Here is a 17,797-nt window from a genome sequence, read left to right on the forward strand (position 1 = left end):
ACGTTGATCCAACACCGCTGTGGTTATTAGACCGTGGCACTAAGTGCTACTTTCAATCTCATCTTAAAAACCTCCAGGGATGGTGAATCCACCACCTCCCTGGGCAGTCCATTTCAGTATCTAATTACTCTCTCTGTAAAAAATGTTTTCTTAATATTCAACCTAAACATCTCCTGGCAGAGCTTAAGTCCATACCCTCTTGTCTTACTGATAGCTGCCTGGGAGAAGAGACAACCCCCACCTGGCTACAACCGCCTTTCAGGGAGTTGTAGAGAGTGATGAGGTCTCCCCTGAGCCTCCTCTTCTCCAGGCTGAACAACCCCAGCTCCCTCAGCCTCTCCTCATAAGATTTGTGCTCAAGTTCCTTCACCAGCCTCATTGTTCTTCTCTGGACCTGCTCCAGCACCTCAATATCCTTCCTGAACTGAGGGCCCAGAGCTGGACAGAGCGCTCCAGGTGTGGCTTCAGCAGCACTGAGTACAGCGAATGAATCATTTCCCTTTTCTTGCTGGCCACACTGTTCCTGATACAGGCCACGTTGCCATTAGCCACCTGGGCACACTGCTGGCTCATGTTCAGCTTCCTGTCAATCCAAACTCCCAGGTCCCTTTCTGCCTGGCTGCTCTCCAGCCACTCTGTGCCCAGCCCATGGGGCTGCCGGGGGTTGTTGTGACCAAAGTGCAGGACCCGGCACTTGGCCTGGTTGAACCTCATCCCACTGGAATCAGCCCAACTCTCCAGCCTGTCCAGGTCCTTCTGAAGAGCACTATGAGTGCAACACTTTGAAACTGTCTTTTCTTGCATAAGGATCATCTCGGTTGAAGCCCAGGATATTTTCATATGGTAATATTACTTTAGAATCTCAAAAGCTTCTGGTGGTCTTCCTCAAGTGTTCAGGTGTCTTCAAACTCAACCTACAAACTGACACCATCTATCGGTTTTGCCACTGGTATCAAGAAGATGTCACACTACAATAAATAAAATCTAAACAAAATGTCAGGATCAGAGAGAAGAATGGGAATATGAGCAAATAATTCCAGAACTCCCTTGTGTGCATAGTGTTCAAGTTTTTCAGAAATAAAACAAAATAGGGCAGCAGGGAGTGTTGTGGTTTCCCCAATTTCCCCAAATGACACATTTTAGAATATATCCCTTCATGCTGTTGTAAATACAATATTCTATTAGAAAAGAGCTGACTTTTTTTTTAACAAGTTATTAAACAATTCATACTGAAATCTTGCAATTTCACTCGGAATACCAGAAAAAACAGTTCTTGCAAAGAGGAAATCAGCAAAATTCCTTTTCAACAACTTACCTTCATGTTATGCAAGTCCTAGAAAGTCTTCTGAAGTGCACCAATTTCAAGTGTAGCTTTAATGTTGCATATGTTGTAATAATTCTAGAAACTAAGCAAGATCAAAAAACAGGAGGCAAATGGGAAGAAAATATTGCTCTGCCTATTTTTATTGCGAATGTTTTGCCAGCAAGAAAGCCACGAGCAAAGGTCAGAGCCTGTAATAGCCATCTCTGGAGCAGGCATCCAAGGATTAGCACAAAGCTAGAAGCCAAAAACCAGGCCAGCTGAAACCTGCTTTGCCCACAGGGATGGACTGGCCTGGCAGAGCCATCCTTGATTCAACCATTGATTGGTATATTAGATCAGACCAAGTACAGCAGAATCAAATTAATAAATAAGTATTTTCTTCTAACTATCCCATCTCAAAAATAATATCTGCCAGAACTTCAGGTTTGAGAAGAGAACTTACCAGCAGAGATGGTATTATTTGAGTATATAAAAAACTCAGCAGCCCTCTGAGGTGTGAGGGCTGCTGTAGCTGAGCTCACAGAGCCCTGGGCTCATCACTGCTGTAACATTTGCCCCAGCAGTGAATAGTGCGTTGTGATACTGAGTAGTAAGGGCATTTCTCAACTACTAGAGTAGGATGCCCCCATTCACTCCTTTTCAGAAGTAACTAGCAGAGAGATCTGACATGCAACCCTTTGCCTGCAGAAGAAATGAATCAGATAACACCTGAAAATCTGTCCCATGAAAAATGTGCTGCTAAGGACAACAGGAGAAATGAGCAGCAAAAACTGCTCAGACAACTTTATTGAGCTGTGGAAATCTTGCACCTTTTGGGGAAGAGGAATTCTTGCATCAAACTGCACCTTTTCCTTCTTCTTCTTAAAAGAAAACTTTCAGACTCAGGAAAGACAAGGCATTTTCCTCACATTTAAAACTGACTGATTTCTAAAAAATTTTAATTACACCATGGAGGTTTTTGCAGAAACTAAGATCTAAAGCAAAATGATGGTGATTTTTGGATCTGCTTAACTTCTATGTGGCCCATGGTCTTGTTCTAGTTCCTCCAGATATCCAAGCCACCTGGTTTTCTTCTCCCTTTTCCCTGCCTTATGGCAGCTACACACCAGTGCTCCCATTTTGTGCCATGCCTAGGGAAGAAGACTTTCCACTAGCAATACAGCCAGAAAAAGCAGTTTCCACTGCATATAAAACTTGCTCCAGGAGTAAGAAACTCTAAGCTGGAGTTTCCCACCAAGCCACTTCCAAATGACAGATCCCTAGTTTTGATCCAGCATTATAGAGTCCAGGTTGGTGCACTGGTGTTACTGTACTTTTCTATGTTTTTTCCTGCTTTTCTTTTTTTTTTACAGAAATCACATGCAATGGGATATGTTTTGTTGGATTGTATAAAAAAGCTGAAAATATCCCTTTAATTCAATTATTTAGTAATCATAGAATGGCTAGGGTTGCAAAGGACCTTAAAGATCATCCAGTCCCAACCCTCCTGCCGTGGGCAGGGATGCCATGCACCAGACCAGGCTGCTGAAAGCCCACCCAACCTAGCCTTGAACACGTCCAGACCTCGGGCATCCACAGTTTCTCTAGGCAAAGGAACTTCTTCCTAACATCTAGTCTAAATCTCTCCTCTAGAAGCCTTTCCAGCTGCTGAAAAAAAGGAAAAACCAATCAAACCCAAAACAAACAGCTAAAGAAATAAACATGAAGATGAATACAGTGAATATGGTGTTTTCAACCTTCTATGCAGAGGGAATTATCTTTCTGGCCCTGAACTTCAGCTTCCCAGGCCCCAAATGCCTTTTGTTTCTTACTAAACCATGGACTAGGACCTATCACTTTTGAAAGTCCTTCCTGTACTGCCTCAGCTGACTCACAAAAAATAATTACCATGTAATAAGAAATAGAGGTAGAAACAGGATGCAGATATTGAAAACCCATCAGTTCAGGTCATAAAAACTAAGAGATTTTTGGAAGAAAATTCACCAAGCAGTGGTGGTCCATTCTCTTCTCTTCCTTTTACAAGTGCAGAAGGGGAGAGAAAAATCAAAAAGAAACTGGAAGGGAAGGAAAGAAGGAAAAGAAATGCTATGTTTATTATAATTATAACACTGACATACAAAAGTTTAAAGAGATTGAAAAAATTCCATGAAAACCTTTGATTCATGAAAATATTAAGGTATGCATAGAAAGTCCTTGACAAATTATACTTTTTGAGACCAGAGCCAAATCTTACATGTCCTAAAAGCAACAGACTAAATGAATCTCCTGCAGAGAATTTATTTGCCTGACAGATATGCGTCCAGGTGCAGAGCTCCAGATATGGTCCTACAGAATCAGTTATCCACAAACAGGAATTTGTCATTGCTATTATTGAATATCCACTGGCAGACAGTCAAGTCATATATTTTCTTATCTGAACAGGACCAAATAATTCAACACATATCTAGCCTTTGAGAAATTAACAATATTTCCTTCTGCTTTTAAGTGGCAAAACAGGAATCTCATTTTTGTGTTTCTTGAAGGTACTATTAAGTTTGGGTAGAGAGCAGGGACAGGAGCTTTTCACAGGGCACAATATGTTCTGCCATTGCCCCACCACTCTCATGGTACTTATAAGTAGCATCATACTGGCAGGGCTGGTCTCACAGTCAGCTCCTGGCAGCTCTGTGAGTTTTCAGTCATCAGCTGACTTGCAGGAAAGCTGTCCTGTGTACACCTGCAAAACTACAGCAAACATGAGCTAACCTTCCTTCCTTTAACCCTGGTATTCAGCCATTTGGCTGTGTGTCTTCCCACACAAGGATGATCACCAAAATCTATCTTCCCATCAGAGTCCAAGCCAAGATCCAACTCCTCTGAGTTCCTGTTCACGGCATGAAGTAGCAGCAATTAAATTTACAGAAAGCTTTTATTTGTAATTTTGTAAAATAGGCCTGAGCTAGAGTGTTTGCTTTTCAACTTTTCCATGGGGCTGGATCCAAATACCAGCATCTCTCTAGTTTAAAAAATTTTTGAAGCATAAAAATAGGACAGGAGTGTTACTACTCTGTAAATATCAAAGTATTAATTGTTATTCTCACTCTTCTACAGTGCACAGTTCTGAAATTAGAAATAAATTTTCCTCTAATTTACACTAATTGAAAAAGAGCTCATTCAAATACTGAAGATTTTTTAGTGCCAGAGGTCAGTTCCTTGGTTTTAATAACATCAGGTTCTTCAGGACTCATCAGCTCCCATTGAAGACTAATATTGCACAAAATTTATCTGAGGATTTTCTATCCTAAACAAATCGATCTCAGTGGCAGACTAAAGGGCAATGAGCAGCAATATCTTTAATCATCTAGATATTGGACTTTCAAAACCACTCCTCCTCTGTGTGAGAGGAGGGAAAAATATTAATGCTCTTCAGGAGGTAGCTGCAAGGTGTGTTAGATGTCTGACCAGACAAAACCCTTCTTAACTGTGCATTTTAGACGAGTGTCCAACCACCACTGCGAGCCAGAATTGACAACATTCATCTTCCCCTAACTTGCTTCTTTGTTCTCTGTCACACAGAAGCCTCAGAAAATGCAGAGACAACCATGCTGTTTCCCCAGCCCTCCCTGAGACAGGAGCTCAAAACACAGAGAGTGAGACATTGGCTCAAGGCAACCCAAATACTGAGAGGCAACTTGTGTTGAACTAGGAGTTCAAATCCTCACTTGCTTTGTTCAGCAGGTTGTTCAGTACACCTTGACTGTGGCTAGAACAAGGCCAACCCAAGATTGTCTAACATCTAGTAGGAGTTCCCCTGGTTGCAAAGTGTTCCCATGGCTTCCTATTCTTTCTCTGCGTACCTCCAAAAAAGTGTCTAGATCTGTTTCCTTGGTACTCTCCTTAGGCTGAACAAGCTCAGATCCTTCTGCCTCTCCTCCCACACTGATCACCTCTGCTCCAGCCCTGGTCATCCCAATGGCCTCTACTAGATTTGATATAGTACCTCAATGTTGGTCCTGTACTAGGCAGCCCAATGCTGAGCACAGCATCCAGATGTGGTCTTGCCAGTGTCCAGTGTGTACAACAGGACACTCATGTCTTCTGCAAAGCTGCTTTCTAATCTGTTAGCCCTAATTTGTCCTGCTGGTAGTTGGGTTCCAGCTGCAGAACTTCCCATTTGCTTTACTTAAACTCTCTAAAGTTCCCGAGCAGTTCATCTTGCTTCCACATCTACTTTTTTAATGCACTAACAGGAAAACATAGAAAAGCTGACATTTTTCTCACAAATCCTTAATCTGTTTTATTTTAGTTACTGGCATTGGAAAAATTGAATCCCCACCTACTCAGTTCTTGCTTAGGCTAAATTAATATTTCAAGGCATTTTAAAATATGCTTGATTCCCAATCATAAAATGAAGAAATAAAGATGTCAGAGAGGAGGTTTCAGATTTGAGCTTCCCTGCTGTCAGTTCTCCCACACATACACCTGTGCTCTACAGCTGATCTGTAAATTATTGAAAGAGTATCCCAGGGAGACTAAACGTATATCTAAAATAAGCTACAGAGATTTCCATCCATTCAGGCACAAAACCAAAAAGAAAAAAATCCATGAGGGAGAAAAAAAAAAAGTAAGGAGTGGTGGTTCTCCTAGTGAGAAAATCTGAGAAGCTGTAAGGTAAAAATATCAATGTATGTTCTGGCACCTTTTCCTTCACTGGGATTTGTCTTTTCTGTTTGTTTCCTAATTGCAGTAGATATAATATGTAATGCTTATTTGACCAAAGCTGTCATGCATTTACCCCAGCTATTGTCTCTCCTGGCTGCCACAAACATACAGCTGTTAGCTATATCTCAGAAGAGCAGCCTTGTCAGCCTGAGGATGAGCAGCAAGGAAAAGAGCTCAACCTAACTTGAAAGGAAAACTGTCTCATCCAGCAACCATTACAGGCCGTCAAACTCCAGAATTTTACCATTTTGTTTCACTGTTGAATGGTGGATGAAAAATAAAACTAATGTCTGGATAGCTTGTCCATGGTGGGTTAGCATTTGGGCCTATAAGCATCGTGAAAAGCCTTTATAGGCTGTAGATGCTGAGGATGATAAAGAACAACCCTTTTCAGTCTGTTTTTGAATGTATATCTCATAAGGGCAGTGAAGAACCACCCTTCAACTCCCACTGCTGGTGTCATAGAGCTTTTTGCCTGTAACTGGGTTGGAAGGGACATCAGGAGGCCTCCAGACCTGCCTTGCCTTTGGAGCAGGACCACTGCCAATATTGGATCAGGTCTGTCATGGTTCTGTCTAGCCTAACCTTGAAACCTTCCCAGACAAGATAACTCAGCACTTCACCAAGTATTCCAGCTTCTCTAGATATCTAACATAATTTTCAAACAAGAGCCACGGATGCTAAAAGTGATTATGCCTTAAAAAGACTAAAAGTGAGAGAACCCTAAACAAATAAATCTCCAGATTTTAGGACGCACATCAACATATCGAAGAGAACTCCTTCTTAATTTTTCACAGAATTGCCCAGTGGATAAGCAGTCCAAGAGATAGGAAAGCAAAGTAACGGGGTTTTTAAATGGACACAAGAGATTTTTTGCAGATATGTCTTGTCTACAGGAAAAATTGAGACATGTTTGCAAGTGAAAATACAGTGTCTCTGGAAGTCTTCCTGGGTCTTCTTTGAAAAAATATTCAAAGAAATTAAGAAACTCTTTAGTGGCAACTAGACTGTTGAAAAGCTGTATTGGGGGAGAGATAAGGGAAGAAAAGAAGACAAAAATTTTGAAGAAAAGCTATCATAGATGACTGTTACAAGAAACAAACACATGGAGTCTTAAATGTCTTTTTGTAGCACCTCTATTTCTTGGTGACTCAGATCAGGAGGTTTCACTGTCAAAAACTGAGCACACCTGTCCAATTATTTTACTAATTTGAATGTCTGTCTGATAAAAAAAAATCTGCTCTGAATTTAACATATTTCACTAGAAATAACATATCCCATGTAGCAGCAAGATGTTCATGCTGTAAACCAGTAGTGTCATGATCAAATGAGAGATTGCTTAAGTAGCTCATAATTTCTCTCAATAGCAACAGAAAAAATTAGCTGTCTGGAGTGTGATCATGTCAGTGTTTCCAATAGTTACAAGACAAAAGATTTTTAAAGATTTCCACATTAATAGTTCCCTTAACATTTTAGAAGTGGTGAAGGCTTCTAGATTAATGGTTTCTTAAAAAAAAAAAAAAAAAAAAAAAAAAGACAGTTAAGTTTGTGCAAACAATATGGACTTTAAGAGACAAAAAGACCCAAAAAACAACTCTCAAAGTAAAGGTGTGAGCCCTCCTAATTCCGGGGCAGACAGTCAGGAGGCACCATGCTTTACAGAGGAGAAATTTTCCAGAGGGACCTTTAACAGTGCTGAGCAAAATGAGCTCCTCCATCCAGGGCCACTTAAATCCTAGGAGAACCTGTATCTGGCACATTCTTTTGGCTGTGCCAGCACCTTCAGAGACAGCAAAGTCTGCAGGACATGGAGTTTCTTTGTTTTCGGCAGTGGTTGCTTTCTGAAAGCTGGAATATGGCACGTGGTTTGGCAATGGCTGTGTTACTCCAGTGGTTTTATTTGGCTATGGCAGGTGTTACCACAGGGTGTGTAATCTGTTCTTGGAGCGAGGAAATGCTTTCCATTAGAGGAATTGCCATTTCCTCCCACTCTTGAGGCCTGCTGTGTAGAGTGAGCTGTTGACAAGAGGGCATGGGATGAGAGTGGTTTTCTAGACATCATATATACCTACTCCATCCTTCCCCTACTCCAAGGATGGGATTGACATCACGACTCCCATCTACTCACACTGAAAGGTGTGCATTTTCCCTATTTCCTCTGATAACTCACCTAAAGAGAGAATGTTAAAAATTAGTGTGTTTCAATTATTTGTTGTAAAAGCAGAGCAGTCCTTTAATCCAGTTCAGTCTCCACCTCTTTGTCAGGAGCATGATAAACATTTGAGAAAGCAGTGAATGCCCTAGACTGAAAAAACTCAAATACAGCTTTTTTAGGGTCTGTATTTTTGGCACCATGGACACAGAATCAGGGTTTTTTTCTGCAGCCTAGAGCACAACAGACTGTCCCTGGGCACAAGACATCTCAACAGACTAATGTGATGCAGAGGAGGAGTAACTTTTTGCAGAGAGGTTGGGTACCTTGATTAATGGCACAAAAAATGCTATTCCAGGGACGGAAGGTTACTCTTCCTGAGTGCCTGTTCTGAGGAAAGACACACCATTTTAGCCCTGACCTTTGTATAGCACAAGCTATAATGCTTTGTTTTGTCATTTTAAGGTATAGCTCAGATTTTCACATCTACCTAAAGCACCTTCCCCAAATAGCCTTGAATATGGACTTGAATGCACTCACAAAAGGAGAATTTGTTATGCCCACTAGGAACTCACTGTGGTTTGTCTTTTCAAACTTGCTGTTAAGGACCAACATATGGTTCTGCAGTTATCCTACATCCCAGGGAGCAATCACATTCAGGATAAAGGCATGACGAGGTTGCACAGTACACCAAATCAATTGACCTTATTGCTGTGTCAGTGTCCAAGAGCTTTGATTCATGATCCCCTTGTGCCCCATAGGAATATTTGTGAATTTATTCCCAGCATATACCACCCTGCCATAGGGACACGTCCACCAGAAAAGCATTTTCGAACCATGTAGAGCAGTCATCACCTGTATGTTCCAGGTACCCTGAGGGCCAGGAATACAGAAAATTGTCACTATATGAAAGATTAAAGCTTTGATTCAGCAGAGTAATTGCATACACATTTTATTTGTCAACACAAGACAACTAAACAAAGAGCTTGAGTGTTTGGCAAAAGCTGAGCAGAGCAATCGTTGCTGAAACCCAATAAATCTCTCATGCAAGATTCTTCCAAAAACCCTGCACATGGATCAATATATTTGTGGGGTTTTTTTTCAAGGACTAGGAGAAATATTTCAGAAAGCTGTTTGATGGAGACCAGTCTCTCTTTTAATAGGCAGGGCTAAGTGCAGGACAAGACATTGTGGCAAAGCTCTCTGCCCAAAACACTCATGGGAATATACTTATTTAACAAATGCAAGAAGCAATCACAAGAGTCTTTCCCTAAGCTGTTAGAGAGAGAAGATATGTCATATATCTGAGAGAAGAGCAATGCTTTTTCCACTTGTTGACATTAAATACCATGCAAGAGTTAAGAAGGTACAGCTGAGCCCAGGGTGGTAGAGACACAGGAAGCAACCCATGGGGCTCTCCTGGCACAAGAAAAGAAATCTAAGACCAACAGGCAAGCCTAGATATACAGCCAGGGGAGCCTTTCATGCAAAAAGACTGATTTAACATAAGAAAGTTTCATCCTGTGCAGGCACTTTGTGAAGTACAATGGTTCTGAGGACCGTGGTTCAACAGAACATCATTGAAGGCCCAGGTGGAGGAGGGACAGGATGATTCTAGACCCTGCCTTAGCACACAACAGAGCTGATTGCACAGCCTTTGCAGCTGACACAAGGTCAATTTAACACAAAAGGCAGCACCGTCCAAGTCATTAACTCTCTCCTATGGCAGAGTAGTTCTCCCTATGTAGCTAAGCAGACACCACATTTGGCAGGACACTTTGAGGTCAACCAGCCAAGCCAAGAATGAGCAGAGAGAAAAAGATTTGTTTCACCCATGGGAGAACACTGGTAAATTATCATATGAATCTTATAAATGGCTACTGAGACACTGGGAGCACCTGGATGGGAAGGCCTGATTTTAAATCCAGTTTCCAGTCCAATCTGTCCTTGGATTTTGGATTTCCAAATATGAAAGTTGTTCTGCCAGATAAACTTCATCACGGTCTGTCTTCTGCCATAATTGAGTTTCTGCCTCATCATCCAACAGAGAAATGACTCAGCATCAATTATGGGAGGAAAGTGTTTTTTCTCTCCTCAATCATTTCCTCCAGGTCCTCTGTCTTGGGAAAAAAAAAAACAAATCAAACAAAAAAAAGAGCCTCTATTCTTGAGATCCCTCCAGTGTTTTAAAAAATCAGTTTTGTCCTGAGTCCAGAAGATTGTCCAGGATATATCACATCCCTCTAACCAGAGACAAGATATAGGGAACTGAGATTATATGACCCTGGGAGAAACTTAGAAGGGGAACTTGGCAAGATAAATGTGGTCGTGGAGAGACGTATCCTTGTGTGTAGGAAACTGCTGTAGTGTTATATTTTCATGGACAGTGAATGCTTAACTAAAAAGTAGATATAGAGAAAAGTTACTAACAGGAATTTACTGCTGATGTAACGGGGTATATAAACCATGAAAGAACTGTAATAAATGATTCCATTATCCCACATGGAGTCCGTGCCCGAGTATGTCACGAATGGTGCCATGAACAAGCAGCATGCAAAGTTAATCCAGAAAATGCAGCTGGAACTCCGGTGACATAGCCCAGCTGAACCAAGAGAGTGACCCGGGCCAGGATTTGACTGCGCGTGCCCATCACCTCTGTAGGACAGCAGGTGAGCAGCTGGGAACCATGGGACGATCACTAACAAGAGAACAAAAAAATCAGATGGAAATACTCACAAAGATATTAAAGATGTACGGCAGTAACATATGCCAGTTATCCTTGGTAACACTACTAGTTTGGATACGGGACAATTGCTCCTGGTTTCCCAGAGAGAGGGAACCTTGAATGTCTCCATGTGGAAGCGAATTGGGGAAGAACTGGGGCAGAAGCCAGACGAAGCAGCTTTCAGTTTACTTTCTACGTGGCAACAGGTGTTTTCGGCATTAAGCCGCCTGCAAGCCACAATGTAACTGATTTATCTCCTTTTTCGCCGGGTGCACTTCTCGCCGAGAATGATTCTAAAGAGAAACAATCCCTCTTTACAACCCAAGACTCGAACCCCGATGGTCCTCTCGACCCACCCTGGGTCGATCTGAAAAGGAGCAGGATTTATATCTGCCTCCGGCTGACAATGACCCACCACGGAGCGCCGCGCGCACCTCGGGAACAGCCCCGCTAAACCCCTCGCTCCGCGCCGCCGCTTCTGCCGAGCCCGCAAATCCGCCGCTACAACCCCTCACCCGCGAATTCCGCGTCCTGGGCAAAAACCGCGTGCCCCGCAGCGGGAAGCGAGAAAAACAGTGATTCTTCACAGTATTGTGGGGCTCTCGAGCAGTGCAGGAAGGAAGAAGGACAGGAGGAGGGAGGACCGGCTTCACTCCCGCCGCCATCCCGTCCCCTATCCACCCGGGAGCGCAGCGCTCAGCCCCGTTCCACCGCCGCCTCCTCCTCGCCGCCGCCGGGGCCGTGCGAGCCCAGCGGGCCGGGGGCAGCGGCGCTCGCCGCCTCGGGCTGCCCGGCCGCGCTGCAAGCGCTGTCGGCGCCGGGGAACATGCTGCTCCTGGCGCCGCTGGGAGCAAGCACATCTCCCGCCGCGGCAGCGCCCTGCGAAGGTCGCCGCTCACGGGGCCCCCATTCGCCTCCTCCACCGCTGTGGCCGCCGAGGGAGCCGGAGCTCATGCCCGGCCGCTTCCCGGCGGCGGGAGCCGATGGACGTGGCGGCATCCGGGGAGACCCCGCCGAGGCGCAACATAAGAGAAACCGAGTCAATTTCAGTATGTCATGAGTCAAGCGCTTAGTTTATGCAGTCATCCATTTCTTGAGGGAGCAGAGTCAGATGGATACTTTTACTCCAGATGAACAGAAACTGTTGGGCACCATCAGTTGGGTGCGACCCCAATCCCTAACCTACACAAGAATAGGCCCCATTGTTAAAGGGCAATCCTGATTTATCTTCACCTCATTCATTAATTTATGAAACAAAACATGCTTTGTCTTGTGTGCTTCAGGTTATTCAGGATCGATACAGCTGTCGCACAGTGTTAAAATTAACAGTTTTCTTAATTTTGATTCATAACACCTTTCAGCCTTGTGCCCTCTTATGCTGATAAAATTAATAACGTAGGCGAAAGGATACGCTTATGTCTCCACAGGTCGGGGAGGATCCCTGCTCCATTTGTCCGGCCAGTTGATACCTCAGTGTCGTGGTTTGGACCTTGTTTTCCCCCAGAGGCTGAGAAAAGTGGTAGACCCCAAGGGGTGGAAATCCCTAGAAGTTTTGAAATTTTGTCCAATGGGCGCTCCTACAGAAATGTAAACATATCACAACCAGATCGGAAGAGATGAGTTGTAGTTTGGTTGTTGTAGGAGAGGTGGCCATGTTGTGAGCCACGAGGAAGGGGCTCTAAGCCCCTTGGGGCCTCTGGCCCCCTCCCAGCCCCTGACTGGGGGGCTGCAGGGACCTGGAACAGCATAAAGCTGGGCTAGGTGCCTGTAGTTATGCTGGGAGATGTTTTTCTCCATGGGCACAGAACAGCAGCCGATACTGACCAGAGAAATGGTGGCAGAGAGCCAGAGATAAGACCAAGAAGCAACAGAAACATGCAGCACCGCAGAGAAGACTCCTGGAAGACAGAGCCAGGAGAAAGAGAGCTAGCAGCTGAGAGCTACAGAGTTTGGGGTAAGACTGTACCAGCCCCTCAAACTCCTTTGAGACCTCCGAGAAAGGAGGAGTAGATGGACTCCTATTTTAGAGGAGCCTTGGAGTACAGCAGCACCGGAGAGAGAGAGGAGCTGAGAAGCTCAAGAGATGTCCCGGAGCTGGACCGGGACGGCCAGATGGAATGCGGGGGGAGTTGACCTTGGCTCCCCCCCCCCTCGCACTGCTGCCACGGTGGCAGCCTGAGAGACAGGGCACAGAGGCCCTGCAAGAAGGAGCTTGAGTCTCCTGAGATACCAGACCTTTACGAAGACCCCCCTGTGTCTTTGTGATATGACGTGGTGAAACGACCTTGTCTGGGGTTACGAAGCCCACGGAAGACCCCTCAGTTGAGGCGATGGGCCGAGGGAGGTTGGATATCTCCCTCGTTGAGTGCTGGCAGAAAGCCAGCTATCAGCTGCTGCATGCGGAGAAGACAGAAAGAACCCTGCTGCCTCAGAAGATGCTGCTGCTCAGAGACTGGAAGGGATCTGTCCTTCTTTCCCTCCTTGACTTTTATTTGGAGGGGAGAAGAGATCTGATCATTGTAAATACATATGTCATGGTAGAGATAGTTGTGATCATGTGTATAATGTGATATGGTATTTATTTGTACAGTCATTGTAATATATTTCCCTTTCCCCCACTTTGAGTCTGGTGTGTTTTGTCTGGAAAAGCCCATCTCACATTAGGTTGAGATGTGGGAGGGGGATGGAGCTAGGGAATTGAATTTTTGGGGCTATCTCAAACCATGACACTCAGTTAACAACAACAACAACAATGCTGATCCCGACACCAGCAGCAACGATGCATCAGAGAGCAAAGCAGCATGAGAGACTGGGTGGTATTTGCAAAGCTACAGGGACTGCTGACCGTAGTGGCAGTAACTCAAGGATGGCCAGTGACTCAACTGAAACAGAACATATGAGTTACATTAGCCAATGTAGCGGGTCAGGATACCATGTGTCTTAGCACTGCAACACCTAACAACCCTTTTTTGACTTGCCTGGTAGGTGTTCCTCTAGACGCACAGGAGTTGTTCGCTCGTTGTAATGACTCACTGCATGCACCATCCTTTTGCCAGAATCTTATGAGAAACGACACTTATGACTCCTGGGATGGATGGTGGTCTCACGTAGGTCAGCCTTGTACAAATTCCCCTCAAGAACTGGAATTATTATAACCCCTGAGTGAACATAGATGCATAATATTTAAGAACAATGTTAGCACGCCCTGGAATGTCACAGGTACCGGACCATTTAACAATGCATCTCTAAGATGTTCACACACAGATAATAGTGCTCTATCCTTTTCGAGTCACCTGACCTTACCATCTAGTCTTTTTCTACTTTGTGGAGATCAAGCCTGGGTTTCGGTACCAACAAGAATTATCGAAAGACCTTGTATGGTAGAAAAATTAACCTTGTTCGCTCCTAATATGACAATGGTCCTAAAACACCATAATAAATACAGGAGACATGCACACACCTTCAGTAGTGAATGTAGGGATAAAATAAAATTTTGGAATCGTGGGACAAGAATTGCTGCCTCTTTCCTAGCACCTGGAGTGGCAGCTGCAAAAGCTTTAGCTACATTAAATAAACCAGGATGTTGGTTAGCAAAACAAACAAATGCTACTAGTCAGACTATTGCGGATTTATTGACCGGTGTTCAATCAGTGAGACATGCTACTTTGCAAAATAGGGTTGCTATTGACTTTTTGCTTTTAGCACAGGGACATGGATGCAAAGAGTTTGAAGGAATGTGTTGTATGAATTTGAGTGACAAATCAACCTCCATTCACAAAAACTTACAATAGTTACAGGACCTAATGAAGAAGCTGACAGTGAACGATGGATGGAACCCCTTTGAAGGATGGAATAAGACTTTCGTATTAGGGCCATGGGTGAAAAAGATTCTAACATGTGGCTTGGTTATAGTGTTGAGTCTACTGGGGATGATTCTCTGTTTATCATGCTTGATTGGGATCTATGATACAAAAGGCAATACATCAAGCCTTGCTGGTACAAGTCCATACAGCTTTAACTTTTAGGTGCCTTAGAAATAAAGAAGGTGGAGATGTAGGGAACTGAGATTATGTGACCCTGGGAGAAACTTAGAAGGGGAACTTGGCAAGATAAATGTGGACATGGTGAGATGTATCCTTGTGTGTGGGAAACTGCTGCAGTGTTATGTTTTCATGGACAGTGAATGCTTAACTAAAAAGTAGATATAGAGAAAAGTTACTAACAGGAATTTACTGCTTATGTAATGGGGTATATAAACCATGAAAGCACAGTAATAAATGATTCCATTATCCCACATGGGGTCTGTGCCCGAGTATGTTACGAAAAGATGTCATGGGAGGTGTTGTTTGCTGAGTGAGCCCAGCCCAGAGAAAACAATGTTATTATTTTTTTATCCTAATGTTCCACTTTCTTTTTTTTTTTTTTTTGGCAAAAAAGAAATATCATGTGGCAAATAATGGCTTTCTAAGTCAATTGCAGTTTCCCCCCAACCCCAGGAAGACTGAACCATTCCCAGCTAGCTCTACTAAGAGCTAAGAGAATTTATACCTTTTCCACCAGAGTTTATCTGTCAAAACTTTGCCCATTTCTAGTCTAAACTTCTCTTATTATACACATGTGTGGGCAGTAAAAGGGCTCTAATATCTAAGAAGTGTCATAAAAAGGAGAGAGATTTTAAACTCTAACAAATAATTTCAGTCTCTCCAAAGCAATACACAGCACTCTAGAATATCATAATCACTTGGAGCACATCCTTGAAGGTGACAGCCAGTCAACTCACCAGCACATGTGTAGTGGCTGCCCATTTAGCATATGGCCAGTCCTCGACTAGTCCTGGCTGTCCCTACACTAGACATCTGTCCCTGAGGCCACCATGGGGAGAGAACTGTGTTGCTTTGGAATAGAATCCAGTTTTGCAATAGATCTGCTGCTGCCCATGTGGAGTGAGATGAGAACTGGTGGCCCAAAAACAAAGTTAACACTCACTGGTGAGGGCCTGGGAGGTAGAGCGGAAAATCTGTGATCAAAGAGATGAAACACACTCTGAAAACAGCCCTGGGCTGAAAACTGGTGGTGGACAGTCAGCAAAGGAGTGGCATGGAAACGGGATCCAGATGACCACATACAAACACAGAATTGCCCATGGGAAGCCAGGTCACTGAGGAACTAAATGAGGTCTGTCTCATGAAGAATTCCTTGTAGCAGGAAGGGAACGAAGCTCTAGGGATGGAAAGATAACACCTTGGGCATAGAAGATCTGGAGCCTCTTGATTTGGGTTCCAGTAGTTGGTTACTCCTCCTTTACACCACGACATGGGAGAAAAGAAAAAAACATCACTACCCACAAATAGATAGCTTGCTGAGGGATGGTGAGTATGACCAGGCAGCACACTCAGTAGAGTGGTTACATCGTCCAGATATGGCCCTTTCAAGAAGAGTTGAATCCTCACACTACACATAATATTTGCAGCTAGGAAAATGTGGTCCATTTTTGCAGGGGATAAAAAGATGCATATTTTTCACTAACAGCTCATCAGATGTTCTCTGTCTTTCCTAACATCAGCTGACTACTGTTCAAAAAGCTGAGATATATCCATCCTTTTAGTCACATGCTGCCAGTCCTTAATGTAAAGCACATATACAAAGTGAATTAATCAATCCTGTGCTCATACTTTTGCAGATATTTCATCCTTCCTCCAATTTGTCCACATTTCCTTCTCTCCCACTCCCTCCACCTCCCAACAACAGTAAGTGCAAAATCATAAGAAAGAAAAATAAACCAGCACAACACAAAATATAAAACAACAGAGCAACTTAACAGGACCAGATGGCACCCATGAGAAACTGAAATACAAGCACACATCAATTACTGCAATATTCAGCCGTCATAAACTTTCAACAAATATGTTCACATAAACAAGATCCTACATTCTCCATCCTAATTAATTTTCACATTTGTATAAAAACTCTTCCAAGTACAAGAAAAAAATAGTAAAGGAACACTTGCTCAAAGTGTTTTTTCCTCAAGTAACTGAAAGAAAATTCTAGATTTTTTCTATTTCAAAATAATACTTGACTGTCCTTCTCAAATTTTTGCAGTGATTTTGAAGAGCTGATTTTACACACAGGTGTGGCTTTTTCTCTGGAAGGGGGTCCTAAATACTTCCTTAGATGGGCATAAAGTTTACTTTCGCTTGGCATTTTATGTGAAGTAATGAAGAAAAAGGGAACCTGAATGCAACAGCAAGCCAAACCACAGAAGAAACACAGAGTTTTTCAAATAACTGATTCTTTGACTCAGTAACTGTAGTGAGGAGGTGGGAAGTGGGAAGACTTTTGGGATGAAATCTAGAGTGTTCTGCAAGTCAAAGTGACTTTGACGCAGCCTTTGCACTGTCATTGCTCCCTGCCCTAGCTTCAGTGGTTGGAACACCGCCTCTGGTGTGTAAACAATATGGGGTCAAATGTTCAACCGGTATCACAAATTGCCTTAAAATAGGAAGAGATTGTAAAATAATTTGTGAAGAGTTAGGGGTTTTTCCTCACCATCAAAATAAATATATATATTCACTGTGTTTTTTGAAAAGGAGGACATGAGAGCAGCCTATGGAGAAGATTCAAGGGCCAGCCCTGGAGCAGCTCAGCTGACTGGTCCTCAGCCCAGCCACAGCCAAGCACTCACCTCCACTGTGCCACATGTGTTACATGTCTGCTGCGTGCATAGATAAGGAGGGGCTGTATGTAGGATGGGACTGCTGTTTAATAATGCTGGGGTGTTGTGCTGGTTTAAAGGTAAACTGGCAGGGGAAATGAACCCAACTCAAAGGAGAGATTATAAACCAGAATAACAATTTAATAAAATAATACAATAAATACAATTATACAGACAAACAGT

At 43.4% G+C, this 17,797-nt stretch overlaps 1 long non-coding RNA gene across 1 annotated transcript; it reads right to left on the bottom strand.

The window, feature by feature from the left end:
• Positions 1–9,112: 9,112 nt before the first annotated feature.
• LOC135410866 (uncharacterized) lies at positions 9,113–11,888 on the bottom strand. The gene is made up of 2 exons (XR_010428918.1): positions 11,418–11,888; positions 9,113–10,875 (listed from the first exon to the last, which is right to left on the bottom strand). It is a non-coding gene; the product is annotated as an uncharacterized LOC135410866 (long non-coding RNA).
• Positions 11,889–17,797: the final 5,909 nt, after the last annotated feature.

Source organism: Pseudopipra pipra, chromosome 3 (genome assembly GCF_036250125.1).
Source record: "Pseudopipra pipra isolate bDixPip1 chromosome 3, bDixPip1.hap1, whole genome shotgun sequence".
Taxonomy (NCBI): Eukaryota; Metazoa; Chordata; class Aves; order Passeriformes; family Pipridae; genus Pseudopipra; species Pseudopipra pipra.